This window comes from Euphorbia lathyris, chromosome 6 (assembly GCF_963576675.1).
Source record: "Euphorbia lathyris chromosome 6, ddEupLath1.1, whole genome shotgun sequence".
Classification (NCBI taxonomy): Eukaryota; Viridiplantae; Streptophyta; class Magnoliopsida; order Malpighiales; family Euphorbiaceae; genus Euphorbia; species Euphorbia lathyris.
In genome coordinates this window covers 89,836,972-89,863,108 of record NC_088915.1, presented here as the reverse complement: position 1 = coordinate 89,863,108, position 26,137 = coordinate 89,836,972, and the positions used below count along the sequence as shown (strand labels likewise).

General features: G+C 38.1%; 1 pseudogene; it reads right to left on the bottom strand.

Annotated features, from left to right (window-relative positions):
* Window positions 1–1,884: 1,884 nt before the first annotated feature.
* Window positions 1,885–18,399, bottom strand: LOC136233810 (ent-atiserene synthase KSL1, chloroplastic-like; annotated as a pseudogene).
* Between the last annotated feature and the right edge of the window lie 7,738 nt (window positions 18,400–26,137).

Here is a 26,137-nt window from a genome sequence, read left to right as displayed (position 1 = left end):
ACAGGGTGTACAATCTTTGTCCTTTTTCACACTTTAGTGTACAACTTTCAATTTTGCACACAAAACTGTACAACATTTTGATGACCTTCCACTAAAGTGTATAGCCAGTAATTATGACCAGTCAACGTGTCACGTCATCAATTTGACCTCCATAAAAGTCAAAATTGCTGATGTAGTGCGTTGATTTGTGTTGACCGGTTAACTTTTGACTTTTAAGGATGTCAAATTGCTGACATGGCGCGTTGATCGGTCACAATTACCGGTTGTACGCTTTAGTGAGAAGTCACCAAAAGGTTGTATATCTTTGTATGTAAAATTAAAAATTATACACCAAAATATGAAATAAGACAAATGTTGTATTAAGTATGTAATTTATCCATGATAACATATATATATATATATGAACTAGAGAAAGCTTTAATGGAAAAATAATAATAATGTCTAAAAATTAGAGCATCCACAATAGTTGGTAAAAAACCGTTGTAACTTAAGAAGGAGAAGTAACAAGGTTTAGTAACAGTCCATCAGAGGAAAAGAGTTTTTTAAAATTTTGTGGAATGAAACTAAAATTATTAATTACAAATAGATGCCAAAACTATAATTTACCGCGTATTGAACAACATATTTACCAACTCTAGCAACATAAAAAAAAACAGCCACAAATGGCTCTATAAGCGCCAGATATGGCGCGTGTAATCCACGCGCCAAATTTGGCGCCTATAGGGCCATGTGTGGCTGCCAAACCTTGTGTTTTTGGATTTTGGGGATATTATATTTCTTTGTTACTACAATCTGTAACAAACAAAATATTATTACAACTATTGTACTGGTTTGTTATAACCGCACGTATGATTATAACAACAAAAAATCCTCTCATTAGATTTGGTCTTATACATCTATCGTCTTAGTAAAGCTCGGTTCAACTGTCAATGTGATTATGCTTACATCTTAAGTGCGATTTAATTCATAAAATAAATTATAAATAGAATAGATTTTCCTTGAAAATTCTCATTCCGTCATTTGATTCATTACTTTTTAATGAAATATATTTCACAATTGGAGGAATAATATAGATTCGTAATTTAAGTAGAATTATCTATTCCATGTCTTATTCCATGTCTAATGTTGTTTTTACAGACTTAGCCTTTCATTTTCCACATGCGTTGTTTGAGTTAAAAATACATTTTTACCATTTTTCTATTTTCCACGTTTTGATTTCATTTTTCGTATTTTTACCGTTTTTTTTTTGTATTTTTATGTTATTTGCGTTTTGACCATTTTCACATTTTTCCCTTTTCGTTTTTTTTACTGTTTTTCATATTCTCTATTTTCCGCATTTTTAGTGTTTTGAACATTTTTCCGTTTTTCATGTTTTTCCGTTTTTTATTTTTCACACTTTTTTACTGATTTTTATCATTTTTCATGTTTTTATCGTTGTTACCTTTTTAATGGGTTGTTTTCTTTTTCTTGCTTTTACCCCCTTTTTGCAATTTTCATGGTTTTTTTTTTTGTGAGTTTATTGCATTTTCTTAAATAATATATGTTAAATATTAGAATAAATAATGTTAATAATTAAAATTTTAAAATCAGTACAAAATTATATTCGAGATTTGTCTTTTAAACTACAAAACTAATTATTTTATATTATAGGAGAATCCGCCTTTTGTGCTCGTTTCTCTCTACCTTTAGTGAAATTGAAAAGTAATTCCCATATACATATATGTATTTGCTACTTTGCAATAGTTGAACTGTAATTCTTTTTATTGTTTAAAACTTCAAAGAAATTGATCATTGATCAATCTTTACATATCAGTATCATAAAGTGTTTTCAAGTACTTAAACATCAAAATAAGAAAGACAAATGAAAAAAATTGGTTACGTGTGTGTATTTTGATAACAAGATAGTAAGTAGTTGAGTACGTTTGAATTGAATTAATAATGATCAATAAGTCGGGAAGATGATCGGTTGATCGATAATGGCGTCAACTGCACTAACCATCTTGCTCGGAGAAGAGTAGACGTCGTCAGACATGAAGAAAAGACGAGTCTTTGCAACTTCTTGATATCAAATGAGATCAATGATCAATAAGTCGGGAAAATGATTGGTTGATCGATAATGGCGTCAACTGCACTGACCATCTTGCTCGGAGAAGAGTAGGCGTCATCGGTCATATAGAAAAGATGCAATACTTTACTCATTGTCCAAAACAAGTCTTTACAACTTCTTGGCATCAAACTATCTTTTTTATCTACTACCATTCTCAGCAACTCTCTTCTATGACTTTCTATCAGTCTTGATACATGTGCTTGTGCCTCTTCTTCAGTCGCCAATCCTCGACTAAGTGCTACTTGTAATGATACACTGTTTAGTTTCCCTTGTGCGCCTTCTCTCTGCACATCCACAATTAAACACGTTGTGACATTTTTATTAGTTAGATCCAGTGAACCAGGATTATAAGAGAATTTCTTTGATTTATGTATCTCAATGGACACTTGATCATTTGTGAGTCTCATAATCATATATGAATATAATTGTAATATAGTTTAAATACAAAGGGTATTTTAGTCTTTAGGTTGTTAAGACAATTTTAGGCTGGGATACCATTGACTAATCCAACAGCTTATAGAAGATTCATTGGCAGGCTTATTTACCTGATGAGTACCAGACCAAATATCACTTATTCAGTGAATACTTTGAGTCATTTTTTGGCAAAACCTACTAACATTCACTTACAAGCAACTAGAAGTGTTTTACTGTATATCAAAGGAAATCCAGACAAAGGACTATTATGCTCTTCCAAATCCGAATTGGCTTTAAAATTTTTCTCAGATGTTGATTGGGTAACATGTATTGATACTAAAAGGTCTATTACTGGGTTTTGTGTCTTTTTAGGACAAGCATTATTAGTGTCCTAGAAAAGCAAGAAACAAGCAACGGTTTCAAGATCTTCCACATAAGGTAAGTACAAGTCATGACTTAACTGCAGAAATTCAATGGCTCGTCTACATCTTACAAGCATTGCAAATCAAACACAGGAAACATATTCCTTTGTTATGTGACAATCAATCTGCCATTTATCTTACCAATAACTCTACATGTCATGAAAGGACCAAACACATATAGTTAGATTGTCATTTTGTTAGAGAAAATTTCAAAGTATGACTAATTCATCCACTAAGAGCCTCAACAACAAATCGGTTAGCTGATATTCTTACTCAAACTCTTCCAAGAAAGCTTCTTTAGTATTTTATTAGCAATTTTGGAGTTTTAACTATATGTACTCTAGCTTGAAAGGAGTTAATAGAAATATAATTATGGTATAGTTTAAATGTAAAGGGTATTGTCACACCCGACCTTAGACGACCTCAATCGGCATCGGGCGTGAAATAGAAAGATCATAATCAATACTTAGGAGTCTCCAATTTATCCAAATATCATAATATCATATTTTTCAAGAATTCCTCTCAAATACATTTAGACACGAACGTGACAGGTATTCTAGTCTTTAGGCTATTATGGATCCATTATATAGGCGTTATCGCTGAGTAAAGTACAGTGATGTGGTAACCTTTTCATCTTCTCTTTTTTTTTAATAGAATTGAGGATGATTTACGTACCTTAACAGACACTTGATCATTTGTAAGTCTCCCGATCATACTCATGTGCATGAATAGGTTATTGTATTCTTGAGTTTGTACAACTTCCTCCGGCAACTGATACCCCATGAAGTAAAGTGGGATTTGAACCACTGGTCCCAACGCAAACGAGATGTATCTGTTTGTTAAATATTCATACATGGTTGCAACTATTTTGTTTTCTGCCCATTCTGCCTCCATCAGCATACTCCTCAGCAATGTGATCCACTGTTCATTAACGTTATTTGTTCAACATTTTATCTCACACTAAGATTTAATTTGAAAATACAAAAAATGACTTACAATATCAATGATGACCCGCGAAGCCAAATCGGGCCGAATTCATTACACGGACCCAGCCCATACTTAGACCCATGGTCTAAGATCGGATGGGACCCGAATAGAGGAAGCGGGTGAAGTGAGTAACCGCCCCGAATTCCTAAATGGAGCATCAAAACTCCCACTCAGAACAAACGATACCACGTTTGTTGCCACGAAAGCCACGAAAGGGGTATGGCCTAAAAAGGAGTAACCGCCCTCGGAACGTGGCCTGGAAGGAGTAACCGCCCTCGGCGGTTACTTAAGAGCACTTATAAAAAGCCATAAGGCCAAGGGGGAGAGGTACGTACACATTTTTCCCACAATACTATTGTCAATTTACCAACCCTCCTACAAAAACTGACTTGATCGTCGGAGAGTTTTCCCGGAGATCTTGCCTCCGGTTCTGTTTTGCAGGAAACTACGGTGGAGATCATCTAATTGGATCCGACAAGTTATCATTGGTGCGGTGAACGTGGACCTTTTTTACCAATATTTGGTTAAAAGTACACGAAGAACATGTCAGAACCATCACGAACGACCGGCGTTACAACCAGATCCACTAGTATGAACTCAAGGGGTCCACGGATTGCGAATTCGCAGCCTACAAGTACGCAGCCTGTGGTGCCTAGCTCGTCAAGCCCTTCGGGACAATTGAGTCCCTTATTGGAAGTTCAAGTGCAAAATGAAATGGAGATGTCCAATAGCGATTTCGTACAAATGGCAGGACAAGTCTTGGCTTCAAATATGAGCCAAGCGGCGGGGGATCGAATGATTAGTTTGTTAACCGCAATCGCTGATCATAATACCGCCATGGCGGCTGCTCCTCAACAACCTGTTATTGTCTCCACACAACCATCGACTACTGCCGCCATATCTACGCTTCCGCAGCCATCTCGAGAGCTAACCCAGATAGGTCAGAGTAGTCGCATGAACCCACGCAGCCATCCAGGCAACTACTCGTACCATGATCCTAGTATGACGATCCATCCGACCTGGCAAACATCCCAACCGACGTCGGGAATGCCAGGAATCCTTCCACTACAGCACACGGAGCCCTTGGTTCATGGGCATTCAGAGTTAATGACGTCTGGGGCGAATACGTTTGGGCAGGAGCACACTTGGAACTTTGATCCTATAACCGGACGGCGGCTAGAACCACGGCGAGAACAAATCTCAACATCAATTGGCGGGTGGATGCCACCTAGAGTTCACCAGCAGCGGATGGAAGAGGTTCGGCGAATACCCAATCTTGAGTTGGAAGATCAACTACGGAACATGATGGAGCGAATGGGGTACACGCCTAGGGCGAGAGCAGAGGTGAAGAGTGATTCGCCTTTTGCTCCATCGTTGCGGGAATTTATACCAGATCACAGGATAAAGGCCCCGGCCATACCTAAATACTATGGGGATCCTAATTCTGATCCTGAAGCTCATGTCAGGAACTACAGAGAATTAATGGATGTTGCAGGAGCGAGTGAAAGTATAATTTGCAGATTATTCTCGACCACTTTGGGCGGAGCGGCATCTGATTGGTTTCGGTCTTTACCTACTGAATCTATTCACAACTGGAATCAATACAGTCGTGATTTCTGTGCAAAGTTCGTGGGCTGTAAAGCGGCAGATGTGACGGATAGGCAGCTGAAGGAGATCAAACAGAGGAACTATAATTCCCTAAGGGAATTTGTTGTCGCATTCAACGATATTCTAGTGCGGTTGCAGAACCCGGATATCGTGAGCATCCGCAACATCATGGCGGATGGAACCACGGATTGGAGCATGCGGGAGGAAATCATCCGCAACAAGCCGCGCACAGTGGCCGAACTCATGAAGATAGCAAAGGAATTCATGGAAGTGGACGATGTCAACAGAGAACATAGAGCTCAAACCCGGCGAGAAAGAGATGCTGCTAGATCCACTTCGGACAATCGGCGCCAAGCCCAGCCCAAGGGTAATTTTGTTCGCAGAGGCGAACGCTCCTTTCAAGGGGGAGGATATCAAACACCATTGAATACGACTCGCCAGGAGGTATTACTTTGGATCGAAAAGAACCCCCTGAAGAAGGATGTGCGGTTCCCCGAGGCGAAAGGCAGAACTAGTTTGGGGCGATATCCTAACAAATATTGCAGGTTCCACAGATTGAACGGCCATGACACGAACGATTGCTATGAATTGAAGAAGGAGATTGAAAGGCTGATCGAAAGGGGCAAACTGAGTCAATTCGTAAGAAAAGAGACGAGTGACGAGAAAGCAACGCTCCCGCATGAGGTGGATGCAAGGCCAGAAAAGAAGCAGAAAAAAGGGGTGATAAACGTGATAGCAGGCGGGATCTATGAGCCTCCAACAAAAAGGGCTCGCCGTGAACAGCGAAAAAGCAACACACATAGGGGGGATGCCCTCAATTACTCATTTGCACGAATCACGGAGCCACATGCGGATGCTTTGGTGATTACGATGGCTGTAGAAGGATGGGACGTCAAGCGGGTCCTTATTGATACTGGCAGTTCTTGTAATGTTATTACTCGGACTGTATTCAACAAGTTGGGAATTAATGACGAGCGAGTGGAACATACATTCATGGATGTAACTGGTTTTGGAGGTCAATCGTCTCAAACAAGTGGACAGGTGGTGCTGGAGGCAGAAATGGGTGATAAGAATCTAAAATGCCGAGGTGATCTAGAATTCGCAATTATTGATATCCCATTGGCCTACAACATAATTCTGGAGCGTCCGCTCCTATCGGAAATGGAATCGCTCATCTCAATGAAGCATTTGACATTACATTTGCCAACGCACCAAGGGCGAGTCATAGTTGAAGGTGATCAACTTGTATCTCAACAAGCCTATACATTGTCTCTTGAACCAAAACCAGATGAAGAGGATAAAGTCGATGAGAAGCCGCCGGCGGAAGCATTGGGAGAAACGGAACTATTCGCCATCTCAAATGACAAGAACGTGCGAATAGCGGCTGGACTCCCAGAAGAAACGAAGAAAGCCATTACCAAGGTGTTGATCCAATGCGAGTCGGTATTCGCCGCTCCGAATGAAGTGCTGAAAGGAATAAGCCCAGACATAGCAACCCATCGTTTGAATGTGGACAAAGGTGCAACCCCAGTGCGACAGAAAAAGAGAGGACACGCTCCAGAGCGGCAGAAGGCGATTGAAAAAGCTGTGGCGAATTTGCTAAAGTCAGATGCAATTCGAGAAGTCACCTATCCGGAGTGGCTAGCCAATGTGGTGCTAGTCAAAAAGCCAAATGGAACGTACAGAATGTGTGTCGACTTAAAGGATCTGAATAAAGCTTGTCCGAAGGATATGTATCCGCTGCCTAACATTGATATATTGGTAGATGGAACTGCAGGATTTGAGGCTTTATCGTTCACCGACTTGAAATCCAGTTACCACCAGATACCCATGGAGAAGGCGGATGAAATCAAAACATCATTCATAACTCATCAGGCGACTTATTGCTTCAAGGTGATGCCCTTTGGATTGAAAAACGCGGGAGCAACATACCAGAGGATGATGAACAAGATATTTTCAGACAAGTCAGCCGAGAACTTCTCGATCTACGTAGATGATATGATCATTAAAAGAAAGAAGATGCAAGACCACCCGCAGGATATCAAAGAAATCCTGGAAGTGCTGATTAAATATGGCCTCAAGTTGAACCCAGAAAAATGCACGTTCGGAGCAAGGGCAGGAAAATTCCTGGGTTTCATTGTTAGCGGCAAAGGAGTTGAGGCGAATCCTGAGAAGGTTAAAGCAGTGATGGAGATGAAAACACCGAGGAACGTAAGAGAAGTACAGAGACTGAATGGGCGGTTGGTGGCATTAGGGCGATTCATATCATGCTCAGCTAGAAGATGTCTACCTTTCTACAATGCCATCAAAAAATCTAAGTCCTTTGAATGGACGCCGGATTGTCAAGATGCATTTGAGGGTATAAAACGATTACTATGTTATCCGCCCTTAATGAGCAGGCCGGAGGATGGAGAAGATTTATTTCTTTATGTATCCGTCACCAGTATGGCGATATGCACTGTGATGGTGCGAGAAGAAGAAGGGCAACAATATCCAGTGTACTATGTGAGCAAAGTCTTGAAGGATGCAGAACTCCGGTATTCGAAGTTGGACAAAATGGCCCTCGCGGTGATAACCACGACGGCTAGATTAAAACCATACTTTCAGGCGCATACTATCATTGTGAGAACTGGCATTCCAATGCGAAAGGTACTGCAGAAACCTGACGCATCCGGCCGATTGATGGAATGGTCAATTCGCCTGGGAGAATTCGATATTCGCTATGAAGGAAGACCAGCGCTAAAGAGTCAAGTACTCACCGATTTCGTGAATGAATTCACATGGGATGATGACGAATGTCCAAAGGCACAAAAAGAAGAGTGGAGCATGTTCACAGATGGGGCATTATCCACAGATGGAGCTGGAGTGGGAGTCGTCATCAAAGGCCCGGAGGTTATTCGCCTGTACTATGCGGCAAAGTTAACTTTCAAAACTACCAATAACGCCGCAGAGTATGAAGCAATGATATGCGGATTGAAGTTGCTCAATGAACTCACCCCAGAAAGAGTGGTAATCTACAGCGATTCCAAACTCATGATAAATCAGATCACAAAAAATTATCTGGTGAAACAGGAGGATCTAGTAAAATACCATCAGGTGGTCGGCAGATTGACACAAGAGTTAACACACAAGGGAGTCGTTTGGGAGATGGTGCATGTTCCGCGAGGCCAAAACGCAAAGGCTGACGAATTGGCAAAAGCAGCGGCAAGTAGAGAACCATGGAGTCAAAAAGCATGCAATTTGGAAATAAAATCGGCACCAGCATTCGAAGTCGATCAGATTATGGTCATCGAAGAGCTGGAAGACGATGAAGATTGGCGGATGCCCATCCGCCAATATCTGGAACAGGGAGATTTGCCGGTTGATAAAGGCTTAGCTAGAAAGCTAATTGGGCAGTCAGCTAGATACTCAATTCGAGATGGAACTTTGTATCGGAAATCGTATACATGTCCATGGTTGAAATGCATTAGCCGCAATGAAGGAGACTACGTGCTGCGAGAACTACATGAAGGAATTTGTGGCGCACATGAAGCTTCGGCGGCGTTGGCAAGAAAGGTCAAATTGATGGGATATTACTGGCCCAAGGTGGTGGAGGATTCCCAGAAGATGGTTGCGGAATGTCACAGCTGTCAAATCCATACGAATGACAAGCATGTTCCCGGAGCCGAACAAATCACTATAATGACGGCATGGCCATTCGCAACGTGGGGAATCGATATAGTGGGTCCATTCCCAGAAACGACAAAGAAAAGGAAGTACTTGATAGTCGCAGTTGACCACTTCAGCAAATGGGTAGAAGCGGAGGCAGTAACCGCTCAAACACCTGAACGAATGATCGAGTTCTTACGAGAGAACATTATCATGCGATTTGGAATCCCGCAAAAGCTTATAACCGACAATGGCACCCAGTTCAACTGTGCCAAGTTCAAGGCATACTGCGAAAGCATGGGGATCAAGAATCATTTTTCTTCCGTAAACCATCCCCAATCGAATGGTATGACGGAGGTTACCAACAGGGCCATGATTCAAGGCATCAAGAAGCGGCTAGGTGATAAAAAAACAGGTTGGGCGGATGAAATACCCCATATGTTATGGGCATACAGAACTTCTGTAAAGGCAGCAACAGGCGAAACACCTTTCTCGCTGGTTTATGGAGCCGAAGCAGTCCTACCTGTTGAAATCAAGTCGCCCACAGATCGGATAATTTATTATTGCGACACATAAAATCCTATCAACATTAGAGATGCATTGGATTCTGTTGAAGAACGAAGAGAAAAAGCTTACATGCGAATGGCAGTGTACCGCAATAGAATCAAGAAATATCACGACAGAAGGGTGCGAAAAGTGATAATCAACGAGAACGACTTGGTCTTGAAAAAAGCGGATAAAATACAATCCAGAGAAGGCAAAGGCAAATTAGGCGTCAACTGGATCGGACCATACAGAGTATCCAAGAAGCTGGGACGATCAGCTTTTGAGATAGAAGAAATGAGCGGAAAAAAGCTCCCGCGCACCTGGAATCTAGAGAATCTACGCCTATATAAACAGGCCGAGTAGTTCAGGGAAATGACGAGTACTCTTTTTCCTTTTATGAGTTTTTCCCACTGGGTTTTCTGATAAAAGGTTTTAACGAGGCTTTGATCCCGCACAGTTTATGTACCTATGTAATAAGAAGCCTTTTTTCTTTATCAATAAAGATACTCAATTATTACATTTATTCAGTACACTACGTCCTAATGCGGATCCTTTTCAAGCTACTCATAAAAACACATAAATGTGTTGCCTATTAAAGAAAGGCGGATGCATGACGCATCACTCGCAAAACCTTATGGTTAAACTTAAAAACACATAAATGTGTTGCCTATTAAAGAAAGGCGGATGCATGATTACGCATCACTTGCAAAACCTTATGATTAACCTTATGATTATATTATTTTCGAAAGAAAAATTATAAGATAAGGCATAAAATTAAGCGAATAAACGAGTACTCAAAAAAGTTGCAAAAATTGCAAAAAGGGTCTGGCCACCCTAGCGGAAGCGAAACTAACTACGAAGAAATACAAATATGGAGTCAGCAAAAGGCAAGGGTCACATATGAAAATAAAGGGCAATAAGGAATAAAGCGACAATCGCACATATAGGTAAAGCGGCAAGTAAAAGAAAATTAATATATATGGGTAGTTTGTTACATACAACAGTCCAAATATAAATCAAACTATGCTACAGCTTCCTCTCCTTCACCCCTATGGCCCTCCTTGCCTTCAGCGGCTCCCTCATCTCCTCCAGCCGGCGGATCTGCTTCAAGCGAATCCTCAACCCTCGAATCAGTAACCGCTCCAGAGAGAGGCACCTCTTGCTCAGGCTGAGAAACGTCTTGTGGTGCCTCTTCTTCTACGTTCTGATTCGGGATCACGCGGCTAATTGGAGAGTCCTGGAAACTTTGCCAATCCAAGAGGAGTACCTCATCCATATCGGCATCCTCGGCCTCCAGCTTATCCCACTTCTCAGTCAAATCCTTCTCGAGGATGGGAACTTTGGGGCGATTAAGTACTCGATCCGGATGCCCATGCTCATAAGCGGCATGAATCCGCTCCCCATACCAATAGATGCGAGCGCTATCTTCGGCTACGATCTCCTCGGCCCTCCTCTTTTGCATCTCTAGGTCCTCCTTGGATGAATTTAGATCATCAAGGGCCTTCTGCAGCTCATCGGACTTAGCCTGGAGAGATTGGAGAGCTTCCTCCTTCTCGCTCATGGCCTTCTGACAAGCAACTTCCAGGGCCTTTACCTTGCCTTGGACGTCATCAAAGAGCGACTTCTGAGTCGCCAATTCAGTACCAAGACTCTCCAACTCTTTAGCGCGCTCGGCGTCCCTCCGGAGAGCACCCTCCGCGAAGTTAATAATCTGCATAAAAGATGATTCGCAGATAATAAGAGCGAATAGAAATATGCGGTTACTACGAATACAAGATCCTTGAAAGGGAATATCACAAGCAGCAATATACCTCTATGGCCCGCTTCTCAATCCCCTCCATAGCAGTAGGAAGAGGTACTTGCTCCCGCACGTGGGAAGCAGAGGGGAGTCGCCCAAGGACATTGCATATGGAAGAAACAATGTCCTTACAGGAGAAGCTCACAGCCATGCCAAAGGTCCTAATCCACCACCCGCTGATATCGGGAATTGGCTGCGAATGCATAAGGAGAAAGATCAGGAGAACAACAGATAACTCATGAGGAAAAATTAACAACATAAAAAAGGGGAATAGATCAAGATACCTCGTGAATTGGAGTACTGCTTTTTCCTTTGGCCGAGGCGGATACAGGTGTATCGCCAATAGTGAGGGACACAGAGGTGTTTTTCTTCCTGGGATGAGAAGATTCTGTATCCGCAGTATTCTTCCGCTTCCTAGTTAAGGGAAGGTCCTCGGAAGCAGAAGCTGGACCTTGTGAAACGGAGGCCCTTCCGGGAGAAGCCGCCTCAATAGAAGTAATCGCCCCTCCAGGAGAATTCGCCCCTGCAACAGAAGTGGCTTCCTCCATCCGCCTCTTCCTTCTCGCGGACGTAATTTTCGTCGAACGGTGCGAAGTCGAGGTCAGGGTTCGACATATTGATGAAGAAAAATGAACTGAAGTAAAGAGTCGAGCGAGGTACAAGTTCTGGAAAGGAAAACTTACATATGAAAGACGACACAGGGGAGAACGGACGCAAAGAGGTTGATGCCGGAAAATAAACGACGGAAAAGGTTGATGCCGGAAAAGAAACGACGGAAAAGGAAAGTCACTATTTTCGAATTTTGAAAATCCAGACAAAAAACGAAGAGTCCCCTATAAAAAGACCCTAAAGGGCTCTTGCCAAACTAAGAGGGAGGCATGTGATGACCCGCGAAGCCAAACCGGGCCGAATTCATTACACGGACCCAGCCCATACTTAGACCCATGGTCTAAGATCGGATGGGACCCGAATAGAGGAAGCGGGTGAAGTGAGTAACCGCCCCGAATTCCTAAATGGAGCATCAAAACTCCCACTCAAAACAAACGATACCACGTTTGTTGCCACGAAAGCCACGAAAGGGGCATGGCCTAAAAAGGAGTAACCGCCCTCGGAACGTGGCCTGGAAGGAGTAACCGCCCTCGGCGGTTACTTAAGAGCACTTATAAAAAGCCATAAGGCCAAGGGGGAGAGGTACGTACACATTTTTCCCACAATACTATTGTCAATTTACCAACCCTCCTACAAAAACTGACTTGATCGTCGGAGAGTTTTCCCGAAGATCTTGCCTCCGGTTCTGTTTTGCAGGAAACTACGGTGGAGATCATCTAATTGGATCCGGCAAGTTATCAATCAATTAAGTGACTTTTGACGCATCTCCCTTGTTGTATCTGTGCTTTGGCTGCAGTTTCATTGATTGTGCCATAGATTGCATTGAAGAGTATTTCAACATCTTTGGACTTGAACCCAACAGCCGAGTGACTGTCCCATCTGCATATATATAGTCAAGATTTATTTCAAGATTTAAAAATTTTACGAACTAAGTTACTAAAAGAGACAAAAACTGCTAATGATATATTAAATTATTTGAAACGATTTGATGGTTTTCCAAATGTGTTTATTGCTTATAGGATATTATTTGCATACGCAGAAATGAGATTTCAAAATTAAAGTTACTTAAATCATATTTACGATCAAACATGTCATAAGAAAGATTAAATGTATTAGCTTTATTATCTATTAAACATAATTTGCTTGAAAATATTAATTATAAGAGTCTAAGTAGTGATTTTGCTTCAAAAATACAAGAAAAACTATTTTTACTTGATTTTCTATAATTAAATTGTAAAATATTATATTTTTGGTTTTATTAGCTAAACACTTTTCTAATTATATATACCTCTCAACCAAATCTATTAGATTTAGTAGTTCTTCCATGGAACCAGCAAAGTCAAAGAAATCATCAACAACTGTGGTCAGAACTGAATTTTGAGCCCAGGCGGCTCGAGCGTCTGTCAGATGAGGTTGGAAGATATCAGACGCAACAGCGAAATACGCATATCGAATCTTCTGTCTCGCAAATTTCAAACTATTTATCTCGTATTTTTTCATCCATCTGCATTTTACATATGGTAAGTATGAGATTATTTACATTTATCCAAAGTAAAATAGGGTAAATAATTTATTAGTCCCTATATTTTTTATCTAATACACTATTTAGTCATCATATTTAATAATACATTGTTTAGTCCTTAGCTTTTGTTTTATTTAACAAAATAGTCTCTAAGAGGGTGTTAAAATGTTTAATAGTTCAAATACTTGAGAGAGTAAACTGTCAAATAGAATAAAAATTAAGGACTAACAAATATATTTTTAAAATACGAGGACTAAACAGTGTGTTAGGTAAAAATATACCGACTAATAAATTATTTATGTAATAAAATATGCCAAAGAAGAGATTTAAGTACCCCTCTAATTGCTCAAGCTCTTTTTGATGTATGGTTTGACAAAAATTGAAATCTTTAGATGAATATGCCAATAGATCTCTGTTATCAATGTCCAAAAACCTACAAAACAGCAAGGTTTAGTATGTTGTTTTAACTATTTGAATAAACACTCTGGATAATGTTCCATTGGAGCATTAATTCACGTTGATTGTCCGGTTAAAAATAATAATCATGATAGTGCTCTATAAACTAGAGTGAAATCGGATAAAGATTATCCGGTTTTAAAATTGCAAAAAAATTGAACATAGATTGTCTGACTTCTTCACATAGCATGTAACCTGAGTAATAATTCTCGGGTTATAGTTTTGGCTGACTTCCTTATCGAAAGTCTTTCCAAAAGCATCACGATTCTCCGTGCTGCTTTTGGGTGGGAGAAAACCATAACCTGAACATTATTGCTCGGGTTACATACAATGTGAAGAAGTCATACAATATTTGTTCGACTTTTTTGCAATTTTAAAATCGGACAATCTTTATCTGATTTCACCTTAGTTTATAGAGCACTCTTACTGTCATTATTTCTAAGCTGGCAATCAACGTGAAATAATGCTCCAATGGAGCATTATCGAATGCATTTATTCTAACTATTTAATGATAATCTACTAATTGGATAATGAAATTAACCTATAAGATGTTTTATGTAGTTGAGTATTATCAATGTTGTAATTGTGAATGTAGTTTTTGCTCTCAATTCGTTCCAAGCTTGCATACGGATGTTTGAGGGCATAAGCCACCTGAAATGGAAACATACACGAGAAATGTTATTTTTAAAACATAACTTTCATAAAATAACATTTAAACGAAAACAAACACAAAATGCGGAAATGCTATTAGCGAGAAGTTTCTGTACTTACCTCTGCTTGGAGACTTCGTTATTGAATTGACCCGTTTGACAAAGCTTGTTGAAGATGAGAAGCCGTCCATTGTTGAATTCTATCAAGAATAGGTTCAATTTGGAAGATTGAAGTCTGTGAAGCTTTGTATAACTCAAGAATAGACTTGGTGTCGTTATTGTACGAATGCAGCAAATAGAAAATCAACAAAAATTGTAAATTTATATAGGTAAATTCCAAAAAAGTCCGTGTTACACGAATCGTCAAACGTATGTCTATAGTTTTTTTCTCTTTTGCGATTAAGAGATGATTGGGGTTTCTTATTTTGCTATTTTAGATTGACTTGTTTAAAATGACCGTCAACGATCTCAAAATGAAGAATTCTTTAAATTTTCCATTTTTCATGTCGTCAACAGTCCTTTTAGTAGTGTCAACCTAAAATATCAACGTATTTAGAAAAACAATTACCTCAGTAATCTCTTGATCACCAAAAAAAAAAAAAAAAAACACTAACATACATCTCTCTTAATTTGTGTAACCACATGAGCTTTTTTTAAGGATTAAAGCCATATTTGGCCCATGCATGTATTAACCAAAATCTTGTCATATATGATATTTAACCTTTTTCTTTTTTTTTTTTTTTACGAAAAGTTCACTGATTCGTTAATTTTTGCCACATTACATAATTTTTGACATGTGACAATTGTTTTGAAAAAAAAAAAAAAGTAATGAGAGACAAAACAATCCCCATCCCCACTGCACGGGATTCCAATTGAGGATTCCCCGTTCCTGCTGGGACGGATCCCGACAGCGACGGGAATCCCCGCCCCGTTTACATGAGTATAAGAGCATTGAAAAAAACATCACATACCTGCAGAATCCAATTTTTCGACTACCGAATTCAAGTAATCGAAGCATTTTTCATCACGAAGTTGAAGAAAAGCAGCAGCAGTAGTAGAAGGTGAATTAAAAAGAGAACCATTACTTCTTTGATACTTAATTATCTCATTCCAATGATGTTCATAAGATCCCCCAATCAATCCCTCCGCAACACAAGCAACGTCTTTAAAACTGTTCGAAATCTCTTTCGCGACACATTTTGCGAACGAATCCATAGGGATATTTAACCCCAAATTAACTCCAGCGTACTCAATCATACCCGCGAAAACAATATCAAACCCGAACGGAGAATTCTGACGACAATCAGCGACAGCCCAGAGATTATTAGCGACGAAATCTAGACCTTTCTCGACGAGTTGTGGAGCCGTATTCCAAGTTCGGAGAGCAAGGATTGCAGCTAATGTTGAAGTAAGTGACTCTTTGATTAGTAACGGATGCGTTGGATTAAACGCCCATGATCCGTCCGGATGTTGATTCTCTAAAAGCCAGTTTAGAGATTTCGGAAATTGAGGAACAACGTTGTTTGTTTTCGACGGTATCATTGCGACCTAGGCCGTGTCGTATGATGAAATTGGTAGCGGTAGCGGGAGTTCCACGCCTCTTTTAATCGTGTTGTGATTGGGTTTTTTTCTGCTATAGATATAGTGTTTGGTTTATTGTACTGCCGAGCAGACAGGCCCGAGCTGCTGCTGCTGCCGCTAGCCGACAGGCCCGGGCTGCTGCTGCTTCATTCTTTGGCGATATTGGGAGTACTTGAGCAGGACAGCAACATTTTTTTTTGGGGAATTTTGATTTGGGGGAAATAAAGAGAGAGAAGATAAAAAAACTTTGTGTTATGTAATTAATGTTGTGACATTAATATATATATGGGCACTTCGTATAATATATAGTATTAAAACTATAAATAAAAAAATAAGAGGTCATATGGCTGCTAAAGTTCAAGTCTGACTGACAGTCATGGCTGCCTGCGCATTTTATTAATGTTTTAAAGAGGTTTGATGGGATGAAATTACGACGAACTTTACTTATTTTCCATAAACTCCAGAACTTAGCATAAAAACTAGGGATAATTTTTCCAATCCGAAACAATTTACCTCTAACGTCTAAAATGGTACAATTTTATCTCTAACATTATCAGTAAAGAGCAATTTTACCCATAACGTTGTCAAGTTGGATCAATTTAAGACATTATTATAAAACATAAATATTTTGTTTCTTATTCTGCACCAGTTACATATTCTGCACCCTGCAAATGTGAAGTATAGATGAAAAAATTCATGGCCGAAAACACAGTTTGATGAACTATTTCTCAAATTGATCAAACTTGATAACGTTAGGAGTAAAATTGCTCTTTGCTGATAACGCTAGAGGTAAAATTGCACAATTTTAGAGGTTAGGGGTAAAATTGCACCATTTTAGAGGTTAGGAGTAAAATTGCTCCTGATTGTAAACGTTATGAGTATTTTTGCACTTTATCCCTAAAAACTACCAAAATAACCATTCAACTTTAATCAAGGCACGTTGACGATGTTAAAATTAAAAAAAAAAAAATCCAAGAATTGATAATATTCTAAGAACCTTTAATTTTTTTTTTTTTAAATTTTTTTTTTGAGGTCATTTACGTGTTATTTGGTTAGGAGGGAGAAATTGAATTTTCAAAGAAAGAGAACTCCAGACTTTTGATTTTAGAAAATAAAAAAATATGGACCCTGTTTGGCAAATAGCTGTTAGCTGATTACATTTTTAGGGTCTATTTGGTTCAGCTGTTGCAGTTGCTGTTAGCTGTTTGCAGTTGCAGTAAGCTGTTAGATGTTGATGTTAGCTGTTTGTTATTAGATGTTTAATTATTAGTGTTTGGTAAAATTATATTGAACTGTTGCTGTTCGGATTTAAAATGTCTAATATGGACATGTTTTAAATTAATCAATAAAAAAATTATATGTTTGTGATCTGTTACTATTGACCAAGAAGACAGTTCGATGAATTGTTTCTCAAATTGACCCAATTTGTCAATGTTAGGGGTAAAATTGCTTTTGGCTGCCAATGTTAGGGGGTATAATTGCACAATTTTAGAGATTAGGGGTGAAGTTACTTCTGGCTATAAATGTTAGAGGTATTTTTGCACTTTATTCTATTTTAAAATAAAAAATGTGTTACACAAATTAATAAAAATAATCTATATAAAAAATAAAAAGTTTATTGAACGCGGCAAAACCTTGTGAAAATATAAATAATGTTAAAGAAGAAACATATTTTTTGGAAATAAGAAGGATAATTTTATCAATAACCAAAAAACAAACAGTTGTTTATGAAAAAGCTCCAAATAGGAGATTTTCGTGCAAAAACTCCAACACATTACAGTTTCCAGAAAAAATGCTAAACGTTGCGGTTATATAAACGTAACCAAATGCTATATTTCATGCGGTTTGGAGTGAAACGCTAAACGATCATCCGAAAAGCTGAAACAAACACTCCCTTAATTAGCTAATGTGACTAGCTGATTGTGTAAAAAAAAATTAAACTTAATTTTAATAAAAAAAAGATCAATTTAAAAAAATCTTTCTCATTTTACGTTTTTACAGATTGGTATCTGTACTATTTTTTTTAACAAAACAAACTCTGTGGTTGGCATCGTTAACTATTTTAGGTTGAATCTGCTAAATTTGACCGATAACGATCTCAAAATAATTTTTTTAACAATTAAAGTAGTTTAGTATTATAATTACTATAGAACCACATTTTTTATTTTTTTATTTCAAAATAACATTTTTGTAGTATTTTCTCTCTAAACATTAACTTTCTCTCTCCTAGAAAACAACTTATAAATTACCTCAAACTTAAAGCGTTGAAGAATTAAAATTGCTTAAAATATCATTTAATTTTTGAAAATTTTCATTTTAAGGTTGTTATCGATAAAATTTGACAAAGTTAATCCAAAATGGCTAACAACATCAACCAAATGGATTGTTTTATAAGAAAAACAAGAGCGATCTATAAAAACGTAAAACTACATAGTTTATTGTGGCAATCTTGTTGTAAATTTTGATAATGTTATGATTTTAATGTTAGAATCCCTTGTTATTGTGGCTTTTTTTGTTATATACCACTTTACAAATTTTGTTAAAAACACGTCCAAACTTCGCATATTGTGAACTCTGCGAATTAAAATCATCTACTAAACTAAACATTATCTTCGCAGACTTCGCATATCGCGGAATCTGCGAAGTCACGCGGCGTAAAATTACAAACATATTAAGGGTATTTTGGGAAAGTCGCACAAACATAGTCTAGATATGTAGTAAGTTGATTTAATGGGTTAAAATGTAAATGGGTCCATTTGATCCAATTTTGTAATTTCCGAATATAATTTTATCTTTAGCTTAGTGACCATTAATTTCTTAGCTTAGTGACCATTAATTTCTTTAATTGTAACTTTTGCACAAATGCATTATTTGAAAATCAATGAAATAAAAATATACAAGAAATAAAATATACCAAAATTGTCTCAAGGTTTTTGTTGATTTTTGTGACTTATTGCTGCAGATTATTTTTAATTTGAAATAGTCAATATCAGTTCTGATTCTCTTGTTTATTAGTTCTGATTTTCCTGTTGATTTTTAGGAAGATTTTTATGCTACCTTTTAGGCTTTTTTTACTCTTTTGTAGTTGTGTTTTAGCAGTATAAAACTGCACATCGTATTTCAATAAAATTAACGCTCTTCCCTTCCATATCAAAAATCAATCGTATATCTCTGCAATTCTAACAAATTGGTATCAAAGCTTTATTGATTTAAAGGGATCTGTGAAAATTCAAAAACCCTAGAAAACAAAATACAACCAAAAACACAACCACAAACACAAACACAAACATAAAAGATGGATTCAGATTTTTCTTTCTCTTCTTCGATGTCACCTCCGTTATTTGACGGAACCAATTATCAAATGTGGTCTGTGAAGATGGAAGCCTACCTCGATGCCCATGATTTATGGGAAGCTGTGGAGAATGTTTATGAAGTTCCTGATTTATCTGAAAATCCAACAATGGCTCAAATAAAAGCTCATAAAGAGAAGAAGCTCAGAAAATCGAAGTCCAGATCGATTTTGTTCACTGCTGTCTCATCTGTTATTTTTAACAGGATAATGACATTAAAAACTGCGAAGGAGATTTGGGATTTTTTGAAGAAAGAATATGAAGGAAGTGAGAAGATCAAAGGGATGCAAGCTATCAACCTGATTCGGGAATTCGAATTACAAAGGATGAAGGAGATGGAGACCATCCAGGAGTATGTAGATAAGCTTCTTGGCATTGCCAATAAAGTGAAACTCCTCGGTACTGATTTCTCTGATTCAAGAATTATTCAAAAAATTCTTGTTACCATTCCAGAGAAATTTGAAGCAACTATCAGTTCTCTTGAAAACTCAAGAGATCTAACAAACATCACATTGACGGAATTATTGAGTGCACTCCAGGCACAAGAACTGAGAAGGCTTATAAGGAAAGAAGGTTCTGTAGAAGGAGCTTTGCTGGCCAAAACTCAAAACAATTATGGTGGCAAGAACAAGAAGAACATGAACTTCAAGGTAGAAACTCGAGCATCAACAATACCAGCAGTGGTAACAAAAACTTTCAGAATTTTCCACCATGTCCTAATTATAAGAAAACAAATCATCTGCAGAAGTACTGTTGGTGGAGGCCAGATGTAACATGCAACAAGTGTGGACAATTAGGACATATGGAGAAAATCTATAAGTCTTCACAACAACAAGGGAAAGCAAAAGCTGCTATTGAACAAATTGATGAAGAAGAGCTTTTCATAGTATCTGTCTTACTACTTCAAGCTTAGCAGAAAGTTGGCTGATTGATAGTGGTTGTACGAACCACATGATTTATGATCGAGATTTGTTCAGAGAACTTGATACAAACTACACTACCAAAGTCAGAATCGGAAATGGAGAGAAAATATCTGTAGCAGGAAAGGGAACCGTAGCAATCAAAGGCTGCACAAGTTTGAAACTAATTTCAGATGTTCTTTATGTTCCTGAAATTGATCAAAACTTATTGAGTGTTGGTCAGTTATTGGAGAGAGGCTGTAAAGTTCTCTTTGAAGACAAAAGTTGCTTGATTAAAGATTCAAATGGAGTAGAGCTGTTCAGAATTCAAATGAAAGGCAAGAGCTTTGCTTTGAATTTGATTGGAGAAGAACAAATTGTTGTGCACAAGGTTGAAGACAATACAATGCTTTGGCATAAAAGGTTGGGGCATTTCCACCATAATGCTCTGCTTTATTTGAAAAGACATAATCTTGTACAAGGGCTACCTAAATTAGAAGAAGAATTATCTGAATGTGCTGCTTGTCAATACGACAAACAAATAAGGTTGCCTTTCCCAGTAGGCAAGTCTTGGAGAGCATCGAGTAAGCTGCAATTGGTGCATACGGATGTTGGAGGACCTCTACCAACACCATCTTTGAATGGCAGTAAGTATTATATTGCTTTCATTGATGATTATACAAGGATGTGCTGGATTTATTTTATGAAAGTTAAAGTTGAGGTTGCTGACATCTTTTTCAAGTTCAAAACTTGGGTGGAAACTCAAAGTGGCATAAAATTGCAGATATTACGTTCTGATAATGGAACGGAATATACATAAAAAAAGTTCAGCAAATTTTGTGAAGATGCAGGTGTAGAACATCAATTTACAGCTCCTTACACCCCACAGTAAAACGGGGTTGTGGAGCGCAAAAATAGAACAATCTTGGAGATGACGAGATGCTTGCTTCATGACAAAGATCTTCCAAAGAAATTCTAGGCAGAGGCAGCAAGAACTGCAGTTTTTTGCTGAACAGATTGCCATCTAAAGCCATTTGAGAAAAAAACTCCATTTGAGGCTTGGTATGGTTTCAAGCCAAAGATGTTGCACTTGAAAGTTTTTGGTTGTTTGTGTTTCTGCTACATTCCTCAGGTTAAGAGAGACAAACTTGATAAAAAGGCGGAACCAGGAATCTTTGTAGGCTACAGTTTAACATCAAAAGCCTATAGAGTTTTCTTGCCATAAAGCAATAAAGTTATTATCAGCAGAGATGTGCATTTATTTGAGGCAGAAAATTGGAGCAAAGAAGAGAAGCCAATTGAGTTTGAGGAGGAGAGTGAAGATGATATTGATGACCAGCCAGTCAGAGGAACCAGATCACTCTCAGATATTTATGAAAGATGTAGTGTTGCTGTTATGGAACTTGCAAATTACAAAGAAGCTGCTACTGACTCGAAATGGTTAATTGCAATGCAGGAGGAGCTGAATATGATTGAAAAAAACCAGACATTGGAGTTAGTGGAGAAACCAAAAGATAAGAAAGCAATAGGAGTCAAGTGGGTGTATAGAACCAAACTTAATGCTGATGGTTCTATCAACAAATATAAAGCGAGACTCATTGTGAAGGGTTACGCTCAGATGTTCGGGGTAGACTTTTCTGAAACTTTTGCTCCAGTCACTAGGCTGGATACTATAAGGATGTTATTAGCTCTTGCTGCACAAAAGGGCTGGGTTGTACATCAAATGGATGTAAAGTCGGCTTTTTTAAATGGATACTTGGAAGAAGAAATATTTGTGGAGCAACCAGAGGGATTCATTGTTCAAGGACAAGAGGAGAAAGTTTATCACTTGAAGAAAGCCTTGTACGGCTTAAAACAAGCCCCGAGGTCTTGGTACAGTAGAATTGATGCACACTTGATCAGCTTAGGCTTTGAAAAGAGTCTAAGTGAGTTCACTTTATATGTCAAGAAGATTGGTCATGAAATGCTTGTTGTCTCCTTGTATGTTGATGATTTATTGATTACAGGAGGATCAAAGGAGCTGATTGAGGAATTTAAAGAAAGAATGAAAGATGTTTTTGAAATGACTGATCTATTTTTCCTAGGTATGCAGGTGCATCAAAATAATGGTGAAACCTTTGTATGCCAAGAAAAGTATGCAAAGGAAATTCTGAGGAAATTCAAGATGGAGAATTGCAAGCCAACTGTAACTCCAATGAATCACAATGAAAAATTTAGCAGAGAAGATGGAGCTGACAAAGTTGATGAAAAATTATACAAAAGCTTAATTGGGTGTCTGATGTATTTGACGGCAACCAGGCCCGACATTACGTATGCAGTAAGTTTGTTGTCAAGATACATGCATTGCGCTAGTGAAATTCATTTTAAAGCTGCCAAAAGGATCCTCAGATATGTCAAGGGCACAGTTGGCTATGGTGTTAAGTTCCTACATGTAAACAATTTCAGTCTTCATGGAAACTTTAGTCTATATGGCTACTCTGATAGTGATTGGGCTGGAAGTGTTGATGACATGAAAAGCATTTCAGGATATTGTTTCAGTTTTGGTTCTGGAGTTTTTTCATGGCGTTCAAAGAAGCAAGAAGTCATAGCACAGTCAACAGCGAAAGCAGAATATGTGGCAGCTGTTTCAGCAGCAAATCAAGCTCTTTGGCTCAGAAAACTCATGATTGACTTGAATATAGAGCAGAAAGATAGCACACTGATCCTTGTTGATAATCAAGCTGCAATTTCGATTGCTAAAAATCCAGTGTTTCATGGGAAGACAAAGTATTTCATGATAAAGTTGTACTTTCTAAGAGAGATGCAAGAACAAGTAGATGTGAAGTTGATTCATTATAAGACAGAGAATCAACTTGCTGATTTTCTAACAAAACCACTTCCTAAAGCAAGATTTGAATATCTCAGGCAGAAGCTTGGAATATGCAGCTATCAAGTCAAGGAGGAGTGTTGATTTTTGTGACTTATTGCTGCAGATTATTTTTAATTTGAAATAGTCAATATCAGTTATGATTCTCTTGTTTATCAGTTCTGATTTTCCTGCTGATTTTTAGGAAGATTTTTATGCTACCTTTTAGGCTTTTTTTACTCTCTTGTAGTTGTGTTTTAGCAGTATAAAACTGCACATCGTATTTCAATAAAATTAACGCTCTTCTCTTCCATATCAAAAATCAATCGTATATCTCTGCAATTCTAACAGTTTTTAAGAAAGTGTCAATCTAAAATCTCAACTTGCAAAGCACCATTTCACCTCAATATTTATGAAATGGTACACATTTAGCCCTAGTTGATGGAATTTGGAGCTCAATTGATACGGTTTCACATATGTTAGGGCATTAAGTTCCGTTATTCAAGGCTATATTGGTACCACTTTGCAAATGTTACAGCTAAAATGATGTTATTCTATACGTTGGAGTTAAATTGATACTTCATTAAACCTTAAAATCATTTGTTATTCTTTTAGTCGTTGAAAAATATATAGAGATGTAAAAACTTAAAAAAGAAGATTCCAATCACTTCAAGTCTAATCGAGATGTTAATCTATTATACTAAGGGGGTGTTTGGTTGTTCCTTTTCATGCTCTTGTTTGCATTTTCACTTCAAAATGAAGAGTTTTAGATGTTTGGTTGGTGAACTAATATTTGTCTTTTACACCTAAAAAGTAGTCTTTTATAAAAGTATGTCATCTCTGTTTTTTGGGAAAACAACATTTCCCAACAGCAAACAGCAAGCCGTAATAGCAAACAATAACAACAAATAGTAAGTAAAACAAACAGGCCCTAATTTAAGCTTTTTAGATTGAATTTTTAGTTTGTTTAATTGATTTTTCTAAAGTATCTCTTTAATTGAAGTATTGAGTGGTTTAAATGCTAAAATATTTAAAGTTGTATGGGAAGGAAATTGTTGCTGTCAATTCCTGCTATACAAACGGCTAGATGCTACTTGGCAGATTGAAAGCAATTGCAACAACAGGGGACGACGAGTCGTAATACCCGAGCAGCAACCACGAATTGATGGAGCAAACCGGACAACAGCTAGATAAAATGCAATTGCGATGGAGAGGCTTGTACCCGGTAGAGTCGTCCAGTGGAATGGGAGCAGTCTTAAGGAGCTCCGATGGGTTGTTTATAGGCTCCTGAAGTGTGCTAATGTCGTTTGTGAAAGAACCGTGCATTGAAGAAGCTTTGTCACTTCGAGAGGCGTTGTTATGGTGTGTATCGCTTAATAGTGTCAATGTAATTTTTGAATGTGATGCATCAGAAGTAGTCAGTAAAGCAACCGCTATGGAAGATTTATCTGAGTTTGGTAGTATTATTCAGGATTGCAAACAAATTGTGTCTAACAGACACGATTACAAAGTGTCTTATTCCCCGAGGTTAGCAAACGGGGTGGCACATATCGTTGCACGGTATACCCTGTCAAATGCTAACATTTTTTCTTCTTTTACTGCTCTAGCTTGGTATCCCCAACTCCTTGAACTTGATTATTTTGAATCACCAACTCCCTGAACTTGTCCATAAAAGTAGATTAGCTCACTAAACTTTATAAGTGTCTCACCAACTCCCTAATTTACTTATTCCATAACAACTAAATACAAAAACCATAATACTAACTCTCAATCTTCATCCATTCGATCTTTCTAACCTACAACACTAACTCTTATAATAGGTTGAAAGGTAGGAGAAGAGAAAAGATTACCTCTCGAATAGATGAAGATGTATTTTCAGAATTTAGGTTTAACATGTTTTTATATTTAGTTGTTACGGAACAAGCAAGTTTAGGGAGTTGGTAAGACACTTATAAAGTTCAGGAAGCTAATCTACTTTTATGGAAAAGTTCAGGGAGTTGGTGATACGAAATAATCAAGTTCAATGAGCTGGTGAGATACTTGCAAAGTTCAGGGAGCCAATTGATAACATCAAGATATTATCATTGGGGAAAATCCATAAGTAAAAGGATTAATTGGTAACAAAGCTCCGATAAGTCAAGGCAGTGGCATACGCCAGAAGCCATACACCATGAATGACCTTTCCATGTGGATACACCTCGTAAAGGTCGTACGCCATAAATGACCTATGTCCTCCAGGCTAATAGGGACATGCTATCCAAGGTAGGTTCGTCCATGGTGTCACTAAGCAGTTACTAAGGAAGCCGCTACAATTAATAGCATTAAATGGTTCCTTAAAGGCACTAACGGCCTGACATAAAGAATGTATCATTAAATACATTAAAGGGCATTAAATGAATGTCTACTTTGATGGTTATGGAATTTAGTATAAATACCCCTACTATGAGGTATTCAAGGTACACTTTTTGATTCCCAACTTTGTACTTATAGTTTATTCTTAAACCATTACTGACTTAAGCATCGAAGTGTCCTCAGCCCAAACCAACGACACCTCAAAGTGAAGAGCTCTGATCAAGGATTTTCACCAAGTTATCAATTGGTGTGGTGAACGTGGAGCTCTGAAATTAATAGAGTTTACACTACGAGCATAATGACATTAGAGGGGCCAAACTTGTCTCACCAGAGGAAGGGTTTG